Source organism: Triturus cristatus, chromosome 8, assembly GCF_964204655.1.
Source record: "Triturus cristatus chromosome 8, aTriCri1.1, whole genome shotgun sequence".
Taxonomy (NCBI): Eukaryota; Metazoa; Chordata; class Amphibia; order Caudata; family Salamandridae; genus Triturus; species Triturus cristatus.
In genome coordinates this window covers 267487631-267505445 of record NC_140591.1, presented here as the reverse complement: position 1 = coordinate 267505445, position 17815 = coordinate 267487631, and the positions used below count along the sequence as shown (strand labels likewise).

The 17815-nt window shown below is 43.2% G+C and overlaps 1 protein-coding gene across 1 annotated transcript in view; it reads left to right on the top strand.

The window, feature by feature from the left end:
* GUCY1A2 (guanylate cyclase 1 soluble subunit alpha 2) overlaps nucleotides 1-17815 on the top strand; it is a 1089165-nt gene that overhangs the window by 991114 nt on the left and 80236 nt on the right. The gene's annotated exons all lie outside the window — the stretch shown is intronic.

Below are 17815 nucleotides of genomic sequence, written 5' to 3'. Positions count from 1 at the left end.
AATAAAGCGATTTCTGCTCGTAACACCTCACTGGGGAAGGCGTAGCATTTTGATGCATTCCTAGGTTTAGTAGCTTTAGAAAATCTGGGAATGTGCAAAACTCCATTGGTGGATGCATGGGAACGCCCATGCTCCACCCTTGGAATGCCTTCCCAGCACAAGGTAATCTGGATTGTGTTACGTTGTATTTACTACATCATGTAAAGAGGCTTTTCATGACTTAGTAAATATCAAAAACGGGGAGAGGACGTAGCCTTATGGCTAGAGCGGTCGACCTGGAAGCTCATGTAAAGCGCTCTGATACCTGATATCTTCGAATCTAGTTCTCGCTGTATAAAACTCTTTAAAAAAAAGAAAAGTGACGCAACATAGACACAAAATCATGGTAAATCTGCCCCTCTGTGTCTAAATATGAAGATGCTGCACTTGCGTTTGGTACTGGCACATTTGTGTAGCTAGGTTAGGTACTTTTCTATGAAACCTCTGAGAACCTCATTGACATGTGTTATGAAAACAAGATGTAGCTGTAGGTGGCTTTTTCACTACAATTAAGCTTATTGGAGCATCTGCTGCAAATCAAAAGGTTAGGATACCATTTTATTTAAGCATTTATTTATTAGCATTTTACATCGATCGTGATCAGGTTCATTTTTAAATATTATTGAAATACAAATACATGAAAAAAAACAACAGTAGCAAATATTTTGGCATTCAAGTTCTTGTGTGGTTTCGGTAGATGAGCAAGGAGTACTCCTGTAGCTAGTCTAGGTCCATCAGATACATGACCTGGGACTCTCCTATCCGCCTCCCAACTCACTGGTCTGCTGGATACAGTACAAGGTGAATCCTATCAACTCAAATTAATGCCTGGATTTGAAGGGGAGGTATATGTGGGGATCTACAGCATTATAATGTATACAAATTCTTGAAGATGTAAGAAAGGCCCCCATGTACCCTCAAATAAGTGCAATTGTTCTTGGATCTCGTATATGCCTCTATCATAGGAGGCCAAATGGTATAACTCAACAAACCACTCTGGGTGTGTGAGCGATTGTGAGGAACACCAGTGTCGCTGATTACATTTCTTGGCCACCTTTAACATTGTTGATATCCATCTGCACCAATGGGAAATCATGTCATCTACATCTGTAAAATCTTGGAGTAGGTCTGCATAGGGTATATAGCTTGTGTTGTGGAGTGTTCTCTAGACTGAGCACCAGTAGGATGTCAGGGCATGGCAGAACTATGGTATATGGTAGAGATCACAATCATCAGCATTATAGTACCATCAAATGTTCGGAATCATGTGGGCCCTATGCACTTTATGTGGGGACTAAAACCAATTATGCAGTATCTTGAAGTAGCAGTATTTGAATTGTGCTTTTCGATGTAAGTGGTCACGGTATTCCATGATCCCTTCCAGTCTCCATCCAGGAAGGCAATTCCTAACCTGTCCTACCAGTAGGTTTTAGAGGATTGTGGCATACTAGAGGAATAGGCTGTATCAAAAAGGATTCTATATAGGTTCAATACATTACCCCTAGAAAGTCCCCAGTTTCTGAAATATCCCAATACGGGTGATTCTGAGAGAGGTATAGGGTCTCGTCCAATTTTACCATGTAAACAATGTCTTAGTTGCCAATACCACCACTGTTGTGATTTGTGAGAGGAAAATTCTGATTGAAACATTCCGAAAGTACAGAAGGTGTCCCCACTAAGGAGATCTCAATCATGATTTTCCTAGTTTCCCATGCCGACCATCCAACCAGCTTATTGTCTATGTGTACATCTACATCTTCATTAGACCAGAGTGGCCCCTCTTTATGACCCATGCTATCTATGCCCAGCAGCCAGAGTGCAGCTTTCCATGTTGTCTACATTAGGGGTGGGCGGAATTCGCGTAATCGCGTTACGCAAATCTCCGCGAAACGGTAAAAAATCTCCGCGAACACGCAGAATTGCATGTTCGCGATACTTTTTTCCTGTTCGCGATCGCTGTTTGCGTGCTCGGGGTGAAATATCTCACGAACACGCATATTGAGAACGCGAACAAGCAAAAAATTTCGCAAAGTCGCGGAACACAGATTTTTGGGCAATTTCGCGTTCTCCGCGGAACGCGAAATTACCCAAATTCCGCAAATTCCGCGAACGGAACGGAATTTACCGCCCAGGCCTAGTCTACATTGCCTGAACCGTGGGGGCAATGAGCAGACCATGATATTGTGCTGTCATAAAGGAGCCTTAGGCCAGTAGGGCCTCGTGTCAATGTATATTTCCAGAGTACCTACTGGCACCTGCAGGTTCCAAAAAGCAGGCTGTGAGAAGTAGTGGGCGAGATAGTACTTATGCATATCAGAAAGTCGCAGGCCTCAAGCTTTATTGTCTTCATGTAACCTTAGTGGTTTAAGATCTTCTGCCTGCCCATAAAAAAAGCTTGATGTGATTATTTATTGTGCAGAATATGTGCATAAGAACTGTGAGAGGCAACATGCCAAAAACATAATTTAATCAAGGTGCTGTTACCATTTTGATCATCTGAATTCTACCTCAGAAAGAAACCTGTAAAGTAGACCAGTTTGTAAAGTATATGTGCATTCCGGACATCAGGAGCTGCACATTTTCAAGAACCATGCCATCGAGGCCCATGTTAATGAAAACACCCAAATATTTTACTCCTGAAATCTTTCACGTGAAGCCATAGGAATCAAGCCTAGGTCCCCAGTCATGGGATGTCAATGATAGTGCCTTGCTCTTAGTCCAATTAATTTTATAACCACTGAAAACAGAGAAGGTGTCAATCTAGCAAATAAGATGAGGGTTAGAGGGTTCCGGGTTGCTCAAGGACAGCAAGATGTGTTCTGTGTAAAGTAGAATTTGATAGTTGCCTGTAGGAGTATCAATTATCTTTTTGAGAGTCGAGTGACGAATAGCAACTGCCAATGGTTCTAGGGCCAGCAAGAACAGTAAGGAAGATAGTGGGCATCCTTGCCGGTTCCCTCAATATATCGGAAAGGCCAGTGACGTATGACCGCCACAATCAATTTGCTCATCAGTAGTAGTGTAGAGCCACCAAACCTTTTGCTGAAAGGTGAGACCTATCCCTGCCATGCTCACTTGTAGATATCAGATGGTTAAGAGAAGATTAAAATGTATCATTTTAGTCTTGCACAGCAACAATGTAATGTTTTCTTAAAAAGATGTGAGCTATTTGAGAAAACCACTGTCCAGGCATGCATATTTCATACACAAGATTCATCAGGGCTTAAATGCTGAGTCAGCTATTTCTAAGCCAATACAGTATTATTCAGAACAAAAATCGTCTGAGACTGTCAAGAGTGCTGATATGGCAGCAGACTATCGTATGGAAGTTGATGATAAAGTAAGTTGTGGAAGAGGTATATTTGTACTTCTTTTTTAAATACTAAAATAGTGATGTGTAGTGGCGCTTAGGCAGAGTGTTTGAGCTACTCCATAAGGGGGCCAGCATAGGACACATGTGATAAAGATAGCTTCTGATCAGCTTAGTGCTTCCAATTGTACAACCCTGACCCTGGACAAGAAAATCAATCCCTTGGAGGGGCGGGGGAGGGTCCAAAAGGCACTTTATGCCGCTGTGGATATGAAGTACAATGTCACAGAGGTAGACCGCCCTCTCAAGATTGTCCCTTTCTGAGCAAATCTGATATTGAAAAAATAGACTCACTTGTTGGTTCACTTTAGCCATGCTACGTCTTGAAGCACATTTTGTGGATTCATTCTCTGATTACTTAACAGACTGATGTAGTGCTGCTGCACCTTGGTTACTTTTAAGAGCTTTACCTAGAAAACAAACTGGTTTTACATATGTGCATAGTGAAGAAGCCAACTATCTGATTACAAAAGGCAAGAGCAAGCAGCATTAAAGTAACACATTAAAGTGGTTACTGTTGAACTGAGTAGCCAGACTATCTTAGAAATAAGGAGTGTTTGGTTCATAATTCAGGAGGTAGAGATTCCAAAAGTCCAAGTTTGTGCTTCAGAGAGTTTAATCTTTGGGGCTGCTCAATAAAGTGAGTCCTTGCTTCTGAGTCCTCTTGACCTCTGAGATGGTGAGCAGGTTTGTTAAGGGATTGTTTACGTGAATTGCATTGCGAACCTCACATTCAATTTTACATGGATTTTTGGCTTCTAAGGGTAGCCAATGCAATATCTTTGTGTACGTGAAGATTTCTCATATTTGTTGGTAGATCTTAAAAGTGAAGCAAATTGAGTGAGTGGAGAACTGCTTTAAGTAGTGTGAGGGGGTTTCGGTCACCCTGTTTATAAGGTTTTGTCAAAATCAAGCTCAGAAATGACATGCTAAGAATGGAATTCCTTTAAATAAGCATCTGTCACCTACTTTGTTGAAGACTGTGCATTCTATAAATTCTGGTATGTTCCTTCCTTCCTTTACTGAAGTATTAAAATGTGTTTGAGTGGTTGGAATTCATACCAGGGCTGTGCAAAAAGGCACATTTTATCATATTCAATTTATTGCACAACATCACAATGGCAAATACTGGGTATTTCAAGTGGGGAGGGGTAGTAAATAAATGTGTGATCTTTTTAAGTGGATGACTGTGATAACTGGCAAATTCGGAGATGTTGCTGATGTGTCACACTTTTTTGGGCCAAAACCACATTTGCCCCAACATGCAGTATACTTCATTGGCTCAAATCATGCCAAATTATGTTATACCACTGTGCAACTGGTAAGAAACTATCATCCTAAAAGTTGCTATTTCTGTTGCATCAAGCTGTGGAGAGAAGTTCAATATGTTGGACATGGCCCTTTTTGCAGGGTCATCCCCAGATTTTCATCTTTTGTCGCTGAACCCGTTTTTGTGGGCATTAGGACTTTTACCCTACTAACCAGTGGTAAAGTGTTTGTGTTCGTTCCCTAAAACATGATACAATTTGCATCTACCTAATTGGTACATTTAATTCACTTGTATGTCCCTAGTAAATGCTACTAACTGTACCCAGAGCCTGTAAAATTAAATGCTACTAATAGGTTTCAGACCACCATTTGGTAGGAGGGGAGGGGGAGGGGGGCTTCTTCAACAAACTTTTGGGAACAAATGGTGCATTCTACAACACATTTTTCATATATTCTATTATATTAGCTTTTAAAGCATGGCAAATGATGAACATACAGTGCACCAGGATACAACAATCTTTGTTGGGGCTCTTCAATGATACCCTCACAATCACCCTTCAACAGTTCCTCTTATCTCTCCTTCGTCCCTCTCACATGTATTTCATTTGTTTTATTGCGCCTCTCATTGTAGGGTGTTGGAGCACTTTACATCACACACACATACAGAGAAAATGAATCACACGTGTGTAAATCAGTGGATTGAAAATGTTACAGGAGAAAAAGGGGACTACAAGTTGTAGAATTCACATCATCCATACTGGTAGCCATTTTTTAAGAGTGCTTGGTCTGGAGAAGCACAAATACAGGATTCAGGATGTAACACAGTGGCTAGGGTTGACTTTACTAATAAAAATGTATTTCTACCCAAACAAAGCCTTTTTAGCAACATAAGGTTAATGAAAGACTGGGGAAAATATACCTTTTTAACCTGTACCATGCAGTTTCCATGCAGCTATTTGATGGCAGGTCATAGCTCTCTCTGCTAGATTACGATTATAACTATCTCTGTGACAAAAGCAGTGACCCATTGAGCTATGCACAACTACTGTTCTGTGATTTGCATATTATGTGTTCTTTACAGCAGGCATATTAACCCTCTGCTCTATCTTAGAAGAGTCAAAACTGCCACTAGACAAAACTCCGATCTCTCTCCAGCAGGTACATTAATCATCACAGCTATCTTGACATTTTTATTGTTGCCTGAAAACTACGGGATATAGAAGGAACTCTGCCGTGCTTTTAAAATTGCTACATTGCTACAAAAGCGTCCGCCAATAACAAATGCAGCATCCACCTTTCCAGACTCTAGAGGAAATGCCGATGCCCGCTACGATCAGTCCAGCCTTGCTAAGGATTGAATGTATGATAATACCACGCATAGTCGTTACATCGACTTGCGTTGGAGGGCGCTGGATTTAGGAATAGTGTGAATTACTATTCCAACTCCAGTCTACATACAGTAGGGAAGGTGTTGGAATAGTAATTCACACTATTCCTTAGTCTAGAGCGCCCTCCAGTGCAAGTCGACGTAACGACTTGCGTTGTTAAAACCACTATGTAACCATTACGCGTTGTCATGGTTGCGTGGAAAAGGATGTTTCCCCTAAGGATCAGTTGGCTGACCTCCTCTGTGAGCTACAGGGACTAAACAAGCTTGAGATGCCTCCCTGCAACTGCCCAGCTGACCAGCTGCAACTGGACCTGTCTAGACCTACCTGAACCCTGCTGCTGCCCTCTGTTGGAGTGAGTCCTTATCCCCAAGAGGTGGCCCCTAGATCCTGGACTTCTGGCTGGCATCAGTGGAAGCTCCCCCAACAAGAAAAGGTGAAAATCCTGACATTTGGGCTTCTTGTGACCCTGAACAGGCCAGTTTGCGCCAAATCTCTTTCGCCCATGACGCTTGCCAATGCGATGCTCTGGTGTTACCTGCTCTTCATGCTGACAACGACCATCTGTGATGACCGGCACGGTAATTTAGCAATGATGGTCTGCGCCAAAAGCCTCCAACTGCGCAAATGGAGCCCTTCATTTTGGACTTGAGAAAGTAGTTTTTCAGAGGGACTAAGCTGACCCCTGTATCCTAACCGCATTCCACTGCAGTTGGCCTGAACTTGAGATTTTCTCCCAGTCTAGCGCAACCAGATGACTGTGAGTGGCGCTTTGTGGTTTTAGGTGCTATTTTCACTAGCCACTAGTTCTATTGATTGAATTTGTGCCATTCTGATATTATTTTATTTATGAAAATGTACTCTATTTTTCTACATTGGTGTGAGATTTTTCTTGTATTGTGTTTTAGTTTCATTACAGTTTATGTGCTACATAAATAGTTTAAATCTTGCCCCTAAATCACGGCTGACTGGTTTTGTACCAAGCTACCACAGGGTTAAGCACAGGTTGTTTTAGTCACTTATTGTGATTCTCCATGACAGGGATTTTGGTTGTTGCCTTTGGGGGCTTCCACCCCTTTCAACCAATAATGGAATTTCTTACGATGTTAGTATAAGTGTAGTAGTTGGCAGCATTTACTTGTGGCATGTTCTGGTTTCAATGCAGAAATAAAACACGATGAAGCTTTTAGTCAGAAAGGGTAGATAACTACAGTTACTTACTGTGGACCTGGGGAACCAGATTCGAATCCAGCCTCTACTTAACATCCTGTGGTTCTGGAACAATTATTTTATCTCGCTGTGCCCATAAAAAAAGAAATAATTCGTGTAACATAATTTAATTCCCACGTAAATCGAGCTAATTCCCAAGTTCGTGCTATACATATAAACTGCATTTTTTTCACAAACAAAATGCAATAAGTCCATTTGTTTCCTGTGCACTGTAACATGCTGCATTTCTAGATGAGGATAATGTTGTGTGCGCCTTCTGTGATTTGTACAAAAAGCAGTACAGCTGCAACGCTGGATGCGGCTGTCGCGGAAGCAGGAAAGCACAGTAGGACACGGGTTTAAAAGATATTTTTCTGTGCGCATTGCTCAGTGAGTGTGACATTTTGACACCATCAGATTGGAGGCTGGCTCCCCTGGCAGTGGGAAAATGTCACAAATCCACGGAGACCTTTTCCTCAGACTCTTCATTCGGAAAGCTTCCCTGTTTCCAGATGCTGTGAACCCGCGGAGCACTTACCGCGCCAGGCGCGCCTCTTTGTTGTTCTTCCCATGGGCCTGGTATTGTCACACATATTGAAAATATTGATCCGGCGCGCTCTCGCCGAAGCGCTCGTCGGTGATATTGCGTTCACACCGGCAAAGCCGCACAGCCAAGTGGAAAGTTTGAGTCAAGCTGAAAAGAAATATTGAATTCTGGCTGTAAAAAGTGTGAAGAGGTAAATCCTTAATGGTAGATTGCAGCCCTTTTCTCTTCTTCTCCAAAACAGGAGGCAGGACTCACAAGTCACCAACACATAAGAGGGGCGTGGCTTAGCAGCCAGGGTGGGTGACTCCGGTGCAAGGGCGGTAACTCAGCTCAGCATCATGTGACTCTGGGCAATAGCTGACAGCCCCCAGCGCCTTGAAAACCTTAAGAGGGTGATATATTTGCGCTTTACAAATCGGAACTATTATTTTTAATATTTAGTGATATATAGGAAATGTATGGAGCACAGCACATATTGTCTCTACCTTCAGCAATTGGAACATTGGACTTCAATGGAGTGACACGAATAACAAACTTCCTGCAAGTGCAAAACCTGTTTGCACCCGCGGCTGCAGATGTTTGTGCGGTCCCTTCTGCAATAATCACTGTACTGGGACAAGCCACACTCCAGTAAAACCAAGTGGCTGTTTATTCTTTTTCTTAGGGGTGTAAGCCTCTGGAAATGAGGATATCCTGTGAACCCTTGCAAGCACTTCATATTATTCGCTTGGACACAATGGCAATAAATGTCAGCCATCTTGGATGTGCCACATGCCTTGTGTGATCACCTGAATGCCTTCATGAAAGGGCAAGAAGGTCCTATTGATTCCCTATAGCTCCTCATGAAAGGGTCTGCCTTGTAACTGCACCAATAGTGAGTGGGAGACCCAGGCACCCATCCAAAATCATGACAATAAATCCCCCAAAAGAGGCGCTCAGTGTTACAGAAGTCACGTTGTCATTCACTGCCACTCACTGCCTAAGTGCACACTTGTCCTCCTGGGGGCCTTTAGAGCTCCTGTCAGTGATCAGTGGCCCTTCGTGATTGATACAAGGATTGTAATGTGTTCTAATATATTAAGCTATTGCTGTGATGGGAGCAGCCGCGGTCCATGGATGGAGTTCCGTGGGGCGGAAAGGTGGGGCGGGGGAGGGGCAGGGTGGGAAGTACTAAACTCCGGAATATGGATAATTGGAGGTAAGTAAACAATTAAATAAATAAAACAAATTTCGTAGCGCACGCTGCATCACAAAATGCGATGTAGCGCACTCTACGAAATTCATTTTATTTATTTAATTGTTTACTTACCTCCAATTATCCATATTCCGGAGTTTAGTACCCCTCCCCCGCCCCGCCTTTCCGCCCCACAGAACTCCCTCCACGGACCGCGGCTGGATGGGCGACAATCTGTGGGAGGCCAGCGATGGCTCTTTGCCCCTGGTTCAGTGTTTTTGGGAGGCCTACACTCCTATTAAACATATCTTTACATAATAAGCATTGGCAAAACCAATAGGTCGCCTATGTGAGAGCTATTGGCTTGCCAATGTCTTTTAGACATGTTGTACAGCAGCGTGGCTGCTCTTCGCATGGCTAAAGGTTAGCGAGCATGATGTGGCATAGAGGAGAATGGCATAGACTAGCATAGAATCGGGTGGACTAGAGTGGAGTGGCGTAGAGTTGGGTGGCTCTTGACCAACCTTAGGCATTGGTTGGTATATACCTTCCATTCTGTGATAAAATGCTGTCCAAGCTTGATTCTTACTCCAGCACCTGTAAACATTTCTTAGGAATCACAAAAAATTGAAAATTTGCCACATTGTCAGTTTTGCCAAAAGTAGTTCCCTAGCCACCCTATCAAATGTACTTTGAAAATTCAGAAACAGGTGAAAAGTTGAGTCATTTTAAGTAAACGGAGTGATAAATCGTTAATCATTAAGCCATACCGTTGTTCATTGTGTCACAGTTTGGCCTGAATTCAGGCTGGTGCTTTGTAATGTGATTATTATCCTTGGGCATGGATCCTAGAAGTTTGACTAAAAACAGACATATATTTTGGTATTTTCATCTCTGCATGTAATAGGTCAATATACCAATATTCCTTCCTCTTTTTTAAGATTCAGTCCAGTAGTGATTCCAGCCATAAGGTGGTAGAACTATTACTTGAAATGCACATGCGAAAAGCAGTAAGACCTCTTTGGCCCAGTATAAAGGATCAGACCTGAAGTCATCCATAGGAAAACCATTTGGGTCTAAGTTGCCCTTTGCTCAGTCTTCATTTATTGGCTGCTTTTTCATCTTGTACTGAGAGATTGATTCATATAATAATGGGGTGATCATGGTTTTCTCCCAGCCCCTGCATTATTCCCATATAGTTCAACAATAGGATCAGTCCAGGCTTCTTCAACTTTTAGGTTACCTTGTATCCAAAACAAGCATTACGATCATTTAATGAAAGACCACAATTTCTTTGTTATCCCCCTTTGTCAGATCTTAAACAGTGTTACCCCTCGGGTCACCTTACAAGCAGTTTCAAATGTATTTTTAATGTTTTTTCCATTCTGCTTAAATTAAACTTATGGGTTCTACCTGGCAGGAGTAAACTCTTTCAGCTGAAGGTTATATATTTAGGTCATGAAATGCCTTTATCATATTTGTGGTGCAAGAGGTAAATATAATGATTCAAGGGAAGACAACCAGTTGCTTTCCTTCCACATGCTACCCTGAGACACCTCATAGTCCCTAATTTCCTTATTAACTAACTTTTGTTCTCAGACTTTCGATTTGAACACCCATATTTGCACCCAACCGTATCCTCCTAATTTATCCACTCCTTGTCTCTCACCAGATTAATAGATTTTGCTTTTGTTAAAAGGCCCTTGATCAATAATTTGAGATGCATGGTCACGAACCATGCTCGGCTGAAATTTGAATGATTAGTTCTGACAAAAACAGAGAGAAACAAAGGTGTAATCTAAGACTGCCTTTGCATGGTCAAAGAAATGTGAAACTTTGACGGCAACATCAGGACACAGTGTTGGATTCAAGGACCACAGATGTAACCCATGCAGTGTATTTGAAAGACCAGCACACCTGGCGCTTTCTGATTAGGGACTGAAGACGCTAGAAATTGCTAGAATGCATCATTTCACGCAGTAAACTTATCTGCATTGATGAATCGAGTCAAATTCAGATGAATTTTAAATAAAAATCCCCTATCACTGATGAAAAAGAATTGCTGAATTTTATTATGGTTTCAGACATGCAGAGATAGTGGCCTGTTCATTGAGAATGAGGGATGCAAATTGAGGTTTACTATGACCAATACTCTTTACTCTTTAGCTCAATCATCTGTATAGTAGCATCTCAGCTCTAATTCCGATCTGGTATCTTACAGATTGAGTGAAACAATTGTATACATCCTGGCAGAGGTCTAGAGCATTCTAACCAGAGTTCTTGCTTGCACACTGTATCTCACCTAATGCCATGTATTCTTATAAACTCAGAAAGTGATTTAGACCTGCCACGTTCCAAGATATCAATTATCATGTAGTTCATATAAATCTATATAGGAACTGCGCGTTTAGACAATATAAACTGTGGGATCGGTGTCCAGACACCCCCACCAGATATGTTCACCTGTATACCAGCTAGCTCACAGTGCCACTCTGTGCCCCTCTTACCAAGGAGTGAATCGTTTCTGGCATCTATTGAACATAATAACCCTGACCCCTCAGAGATCATGGACACAATACAGTACTTTTCGCTCAGTCACTCGTACTCACTTTGTCCCAGAGACATGCACAGATTAAACAATAATGAGGTTTTCCATAAGTATTTATTGAACCAGCGTCATTCAAGTGTAAAATATGTGTGCTGCAACAACCATAAGATAGAAACAGATATATATGGTTATAAGAACCAACAGAGTAAATAGATGGTAGGATTCTACCATAGTGCTAAAATAATTAATATATGCCGGCATATAAGTACATGACAGCAATAATGCGCACTCCTACGATGCTACCCATAACTACATGTACGTAAATGTACCTAGCATGTATGTAGGTGTATAGCCAGGATTACCCTTAGGAAAGAGCCAATGCCATTACCTGATGTGAGAGAATGAAGGACCCCATCTTGGTCTCGAGTTGGACACCCGCAAGGAATGTCAGACCACTGGGTGCTGTAGTATCTGCATGCAGGGACCACAGTGTCTCGTGTAAGTGTGTCAGCATGGAAGTATTTTTTCTCTGCTTTGCACAGCAAAGATGTGGTGCTTATATAATCAAAAGCTGCCCACAGGGGTTCTACCTTGCTGTGTCATGTCGGCCGAGGATGGCGATAGTGACGAACCTTATACACAGGTATTATGTAGATAGGCTCATAAGGTGATCTGCTACCAGCTGGCCAAATAGCTAGCCAGATCCTAGTATCCTTATGATCTACCCTGAGACCCATGTGCTCTTGGGCTATTTCCCCTGTGGACCAGTTTGAATTCAGAGGTCAGTGTACCTCCACCGTACCCCCGTTTGCGAGCACAAACTCCAGGTTGTATATCAGAATATTGTTTACAGAAATATCGTCTGCCACAACTACTGTTTTGTAAATATTGGAGTATAAATCCCTACTGGTAACTTCAATGGGGTGATATTTTGGTAAATGATATTTAGGACATATTATTTATGCCAAACAATATTGTGAATTTGTGACAACGATATCCTGGTACCAAACTGAAGTTTGAGACACTCGCTTTGCAAGTGCCTGTGACTTTGCTGTTACTCTTGTGCTATATTTCCATCGTTCTAGTTGAATGTTCGCAAACATCTACTTTGTGAACACCATTTAATATTGCTAAACAGATGCAAAGAATCCCATTTTGGCGGTAAAACATATGACCGCACATTTTGAAATAATAATAACATCTCGATTCATACGGCTTTAGTAACAGCAGCTGTTTGCAAAACTTCTCTTACAACATATGTACTGTTTGCATTGATTCTTTGTTTTCTCAATTTCAGATATAATAAGAGCTTCTCAACAACAGTGTTTATCAATGATTAGACCAGCTCATAAACATTGTACATTTTTCAGACAGTGGGTCTGGTTTTAGAACAATTATTCTGCTTACCATCTGTGCTTTGGGTCTACTTACCTCATTAGAGATCGACTTCCTCCCAGACGATCACTGGCTCACTGTAATATATTCTTGCATTTGTTAATGTAATGTGTGTTTGCCCCTCTCTTGTTCACAGCCAATATATGATGTGGAAAAATAAGTTCCAGCAGTGCTCAATTTGTAAAAGAAATAAGTCCCAAGGCTCTCGTCAGGAGGCCACGGACACTTGTACCACACATTGCCCCTGCCATGCTGCCAATGATGGTGACAACACAAGTACTAACCATCACACTCCTACAAGTGTGATAGTTTTGACTACTTTAGACCCCCAAAGATATAAGAATGGCTTAGGTGGCAGGTAATACTCGTTTTAATGTATAATGAATTAATATTTACCTGTTGTTGTGGTGATCTCTACATTACCCAGACAGCCCCACCTTGTGGCAGACTGTCACAAGCTCCGGTGTTGACAATTAAGTGCTGAGCACAGGAAACCACCGGCTCAAATTAAGCACTGTCCGGTTCCCAAAAACGAGTGCCTGTGCCCCCACCCTACCACTGGCAAACACCAGCACTCAAGTACTGTATTTAGAATTGTGTGGCACTTGTTAAATACAAAATGTTTTCTGTACACAAAACAGGTGGCTAGACATGTACATTTTATTATTTGGACATTAGTGGTCAGCTGTACCTCGAATAAACTACATTCTCTGTTTTTTTAGTTAAACCATGATTTTCTCACCCACGATACCCAGAGAGTCAATAACACCTCAGAGCCCCCTTCTTTCTTTTACTTACTGTGTACTTTGAGTGCTAATTATCCGGGACAAGAGCTTTGCCTCGTTCAGTGAGTTCTGTGGCCCCTTTAAACACCAGCTCTGGTGCACTTGCCTTGACAAGTGAAAACTCTATACCCACCGGCTTTGGCTCGCTTGTTCGATGGCATTGTGGTTTCCCATCTGAGCTCGCACAAAGAGCTGCGGTGAGAGCTGGTATAATTAGCGTGTAGGAGGGGAGGAGGATCGCTGCGACAGTGATCTCTGAAAGTCAGAAGTGGTGAATGGAACTGAGGAGAGCTGATTTGCGCCCCCGTCTATGGAAGGGTGCCCTGGCACTTCCGTGATCACACACACGTGTTAACAAGGGTCGGGCTCCAATGTCATTGTGTCACACGCACGCTTTCAGAGGTCTGAATAGAGGTTCTTGCCTGGAGAAAAAGGTGTGAACAGGAACTGCAGTCAATTACACTTTAACACAGTCCAGCCACATCTCCGCAAATCAGAGGCTGATGAAATATAAGGCACACTGGAGGATTAGAAAACCGTAATATTTCCGCGGGTCGATTTTTGAAGAAAAAGAATCCAATGTGGCTTAAACAAGGTGGCTTAAACAATAACTGTTCATATAGGACATTCCTCACGTTAGCTGAAGAAACCTGATTTACAAATGTGTGGGTGAGGATAACAAGGCATTAAATGGTCACAGAGTAGAGATGCTTGACACACACAGATATTTGTGCCACCTCACTGAAACATTGACTAATACTACTCCACAACCAAACTGGAAAAATACTTAAAACAAATCATAAAGCGCTCGACCTCGGACCTGGGGGAACTGGGTTCGAGTCTCGGTAACGACGCTAAACATCCTGTGATTCTGGGCAAATCACTTAATCTCCCCGTGCCTAACAAAAGTGAATGTGTGTCTTCATGTAACGTAACTGGTGCTATGTAAAGCGCTCTGATACCTGATTGGATTCGGGTCAAGTTCGCGCTGTATAAAACTCTGCAAAAAAATAAATAAATAAATACATACATAAATAAAACTTTTTTTAAAAAAAGCATGGAACCGGTTTCAAATAATGCTCTGTCAATGGAATGCACATTGTTATCCCACTGCACAATAGGCTTGGGCAGAATTTTGATTATGCCTGAGTAAACAGGCTATTTTGAGTAATTCTGTGTAACACTTTGATGGGAAATTACGATAATTAAGCGATTGCTTCTGCTCGCGAATAAGAGTGATTTGGGGGAAAAATCCTATAGCGAGAACACATGTGGCAACTGTGAGCAACTGCTTGTGGTCGCTATTCGAGTTCGGCTGCATTTAGCGCTGTTTCTTAGAGGAAAATGCATCTTTGGATCCATTTTGGAAGCAAGCATACATTTTGTGCAAAGAAAATAAGGGTAAAGGCCGCAAGTGAGTTGGGGAAAATGCTACCGAAGGAACACATTTATTAAGCACTCAGAATTACTGAGGAATTCAGGCGAATCTTGAGGAATTCTTAGGTAATTCTGTGCGTGATTACGCTAAATGCAATTACAAAAGTTACGCCCACCCCTACTACAGACACTAACAAGCATTTACAATGCAATGGTCTCGGCAATATTATAGGTAGAGCTATTGGTATTGCTCATTATTTTTTTATCATCTTTGTATCCCTAAATAAATGGCATTGTCATTTCTATTGGCATTAGCTTTTTTTTTGCATATGTGATACCTATTGCATTAGCAGAGAGAGAGTGAGGTAGTGAGATAGAGCAAGAGAGTGAGGTATTGAAAGAGAGAGTGAGGTAGTGAGAGAGAGTGAGGTAGTGAGAGAGAGTGAGGTAGTGAGAGAGAGTGAGGTAGTGAGATAGAGAGTGAGGTAGTGAGATAGAGAGAGTGAGGTAGTAAAAGAGTGAGGTAGTGAGGGAGAGGGATGTTGTGAGGTAGTGATATATAAGCATAGAGTGATGTTGTGATGTAGTGAGATAGAGAGAGAGGTAGTGAAAGAGAGAGTGAAAGTGAGTCAGTGAGATAGAAAGAGTGAGGTAGTGAGATAGAGAGTGAGGTAGTGAGATAGAGAGAGTGAGGTAGTAAAAGAGTGAGGTAGTGAGGGAGAGGGATGTTGTGAGGTAGTGATATATAAGCATAGAGTGATGTTGTGATGTAGTGAGATAGAGAGAGGTAGTGAAAGAGAGAGTGAAAGTGAGTTAGTGAGATAGAAAGAGTGAGGTAGTGAGATAGAGAGTGATTGAGGTAGTGAGTGAGAGAGAGTGAAGTTGTGAGCTAGAGCGTGAGGTAGTGATGTTTTGAGAGAGAGAAGTTGTGAGATAGTGAGGTAGTGAGATAGAGTGGAGTAGTGAGGTAGAGAGTTATATAGTTAGAGAGAGTGAGGTAGTGAAACAGTGATGTAGTGACGGAGAGGTCAGATAATGAACCCACATCAAACGAACCCAAAGAAGCTTCAAGATAACTTCTCACACAACCGCTCAAAGATAGGAAGTATCTGTTACAGGTATGCTACAACATGAACGGGGCAGCCTCCAAGCCTTGAGCACAATATTTAAGCTCTTCCACCATTATCCACACAAAAAAATCCTTCGGCAGACGGACAGTCCTCGACCTAAAAACATGAATAAACGCTGGTCTGTGGGTCCCTTCCTCACACCTCTGCTGCTCCTAAGAGCCAATTAGATTGGTCAATCTAGCGATCACTGCCGAGTCCATAGCGAGGCATTAACAGTCTGAAGTGGGGGCAGCCAAACAAGGGGGCTAGGAGGACCCTCCCAGTGCCAGCCGACCTCTTGGACGGAGGGGTGCAGGGGGTGAGGGCCTACGACGACGTCATGCCGTCTTAGTAGGGAAACCACGGCCGTGGAGAACGTCGCTACCGATGGCGTGAAGAAGGCCTTGCTTTACGGACAGCGACCTCTACAGCTTTGCCAAGTCTTCCCTTTAAGGCCTCAACTGAGAAAACGTTCCACGGCCTTGTCCCCTCGCTAAAACGCTGTGAAGACCTATCACACAAGCACTAGGACCCGATAACAGCAGGTTAAAGGCCACCAGCGGCGCATCCTCCTGGGATGGACTATCTAGCTGGACCTCACCCTAGTGACGCCGGGAAGGACCGCGCAGCCAAGCAGCCAACCAGCATGAGGACTCAGCAGCAGACACGTGCTGGGAGAACCCGGCTGGGAGCCGCAGCACGGACAACCCAGCGCACACTGACACGGGTTAGGGCAGGACAGCGCCACCACCCAACACCATGACAGTGTCCCTCTCATCCCTCCCAATCCTCCCGCCCACGCAAACACGGATCAAGAATAGAAACCGTCACACAGAGAATCTGTGCTAGAAAGAGTCACAGCTGCAGAATACAACCTGCACAAAGCGCCAAGAAGTCAAATAACTGGCGAACGCCGTGCTATACAAATATACCCGATAAGATATTAAGACTCCGGAAGCGTTTGTATTTACCCTCGGTCATCGATACGCCGTGGGGTGAAGTTGAGCGCCGTGAGGCAGGGCCGGGCCACAGACACAGGGATGTTACAAGAGGCACACCCCTCAGGGAGCCGCCGAGCTCCATGCCCCAAAACTGGAGTAATTAGTATTTGGCTTTCGAGCGAGGCAGCCGTCCGAGTCAGGTTATCAGAGGCTGTGCTGGGCGGGCGGCCCTGGGCTGAGGATAAAGAGGCTTCCGGACAGGCCGGCTCACTTGCCACCCCGCAGCAGGGGGTGCTGTCACTGCCTCTCCACGGTGCTGCCGTACCTCTACACGCAGCGGCGACAACCAGACAAAGGGGACAGACAACATTTCACAAATCCACACAGGAGCGGAGAGAATAATGGCCTGGTCTCACAGCCCACCCTGGAGCCAGTAACAGAAGGCTGAGCAGAGACCTCAACCCCCAACCCGCCGCTGGCGCACAGAGCCGGTCTCCAGTCTTTCCCTCGCTTACTAGCAGGTTCAGAATCTGGACTTTCCCTCTCCAAACAACACAATTTTTGCCTTAGGCATACATTATTTAGATACAACATGTGTCTTCCCTGATGTGTATATTGTTTACACTAGCTATACAGCCTAGGCTTAGGGTCACCATCTTTTTAG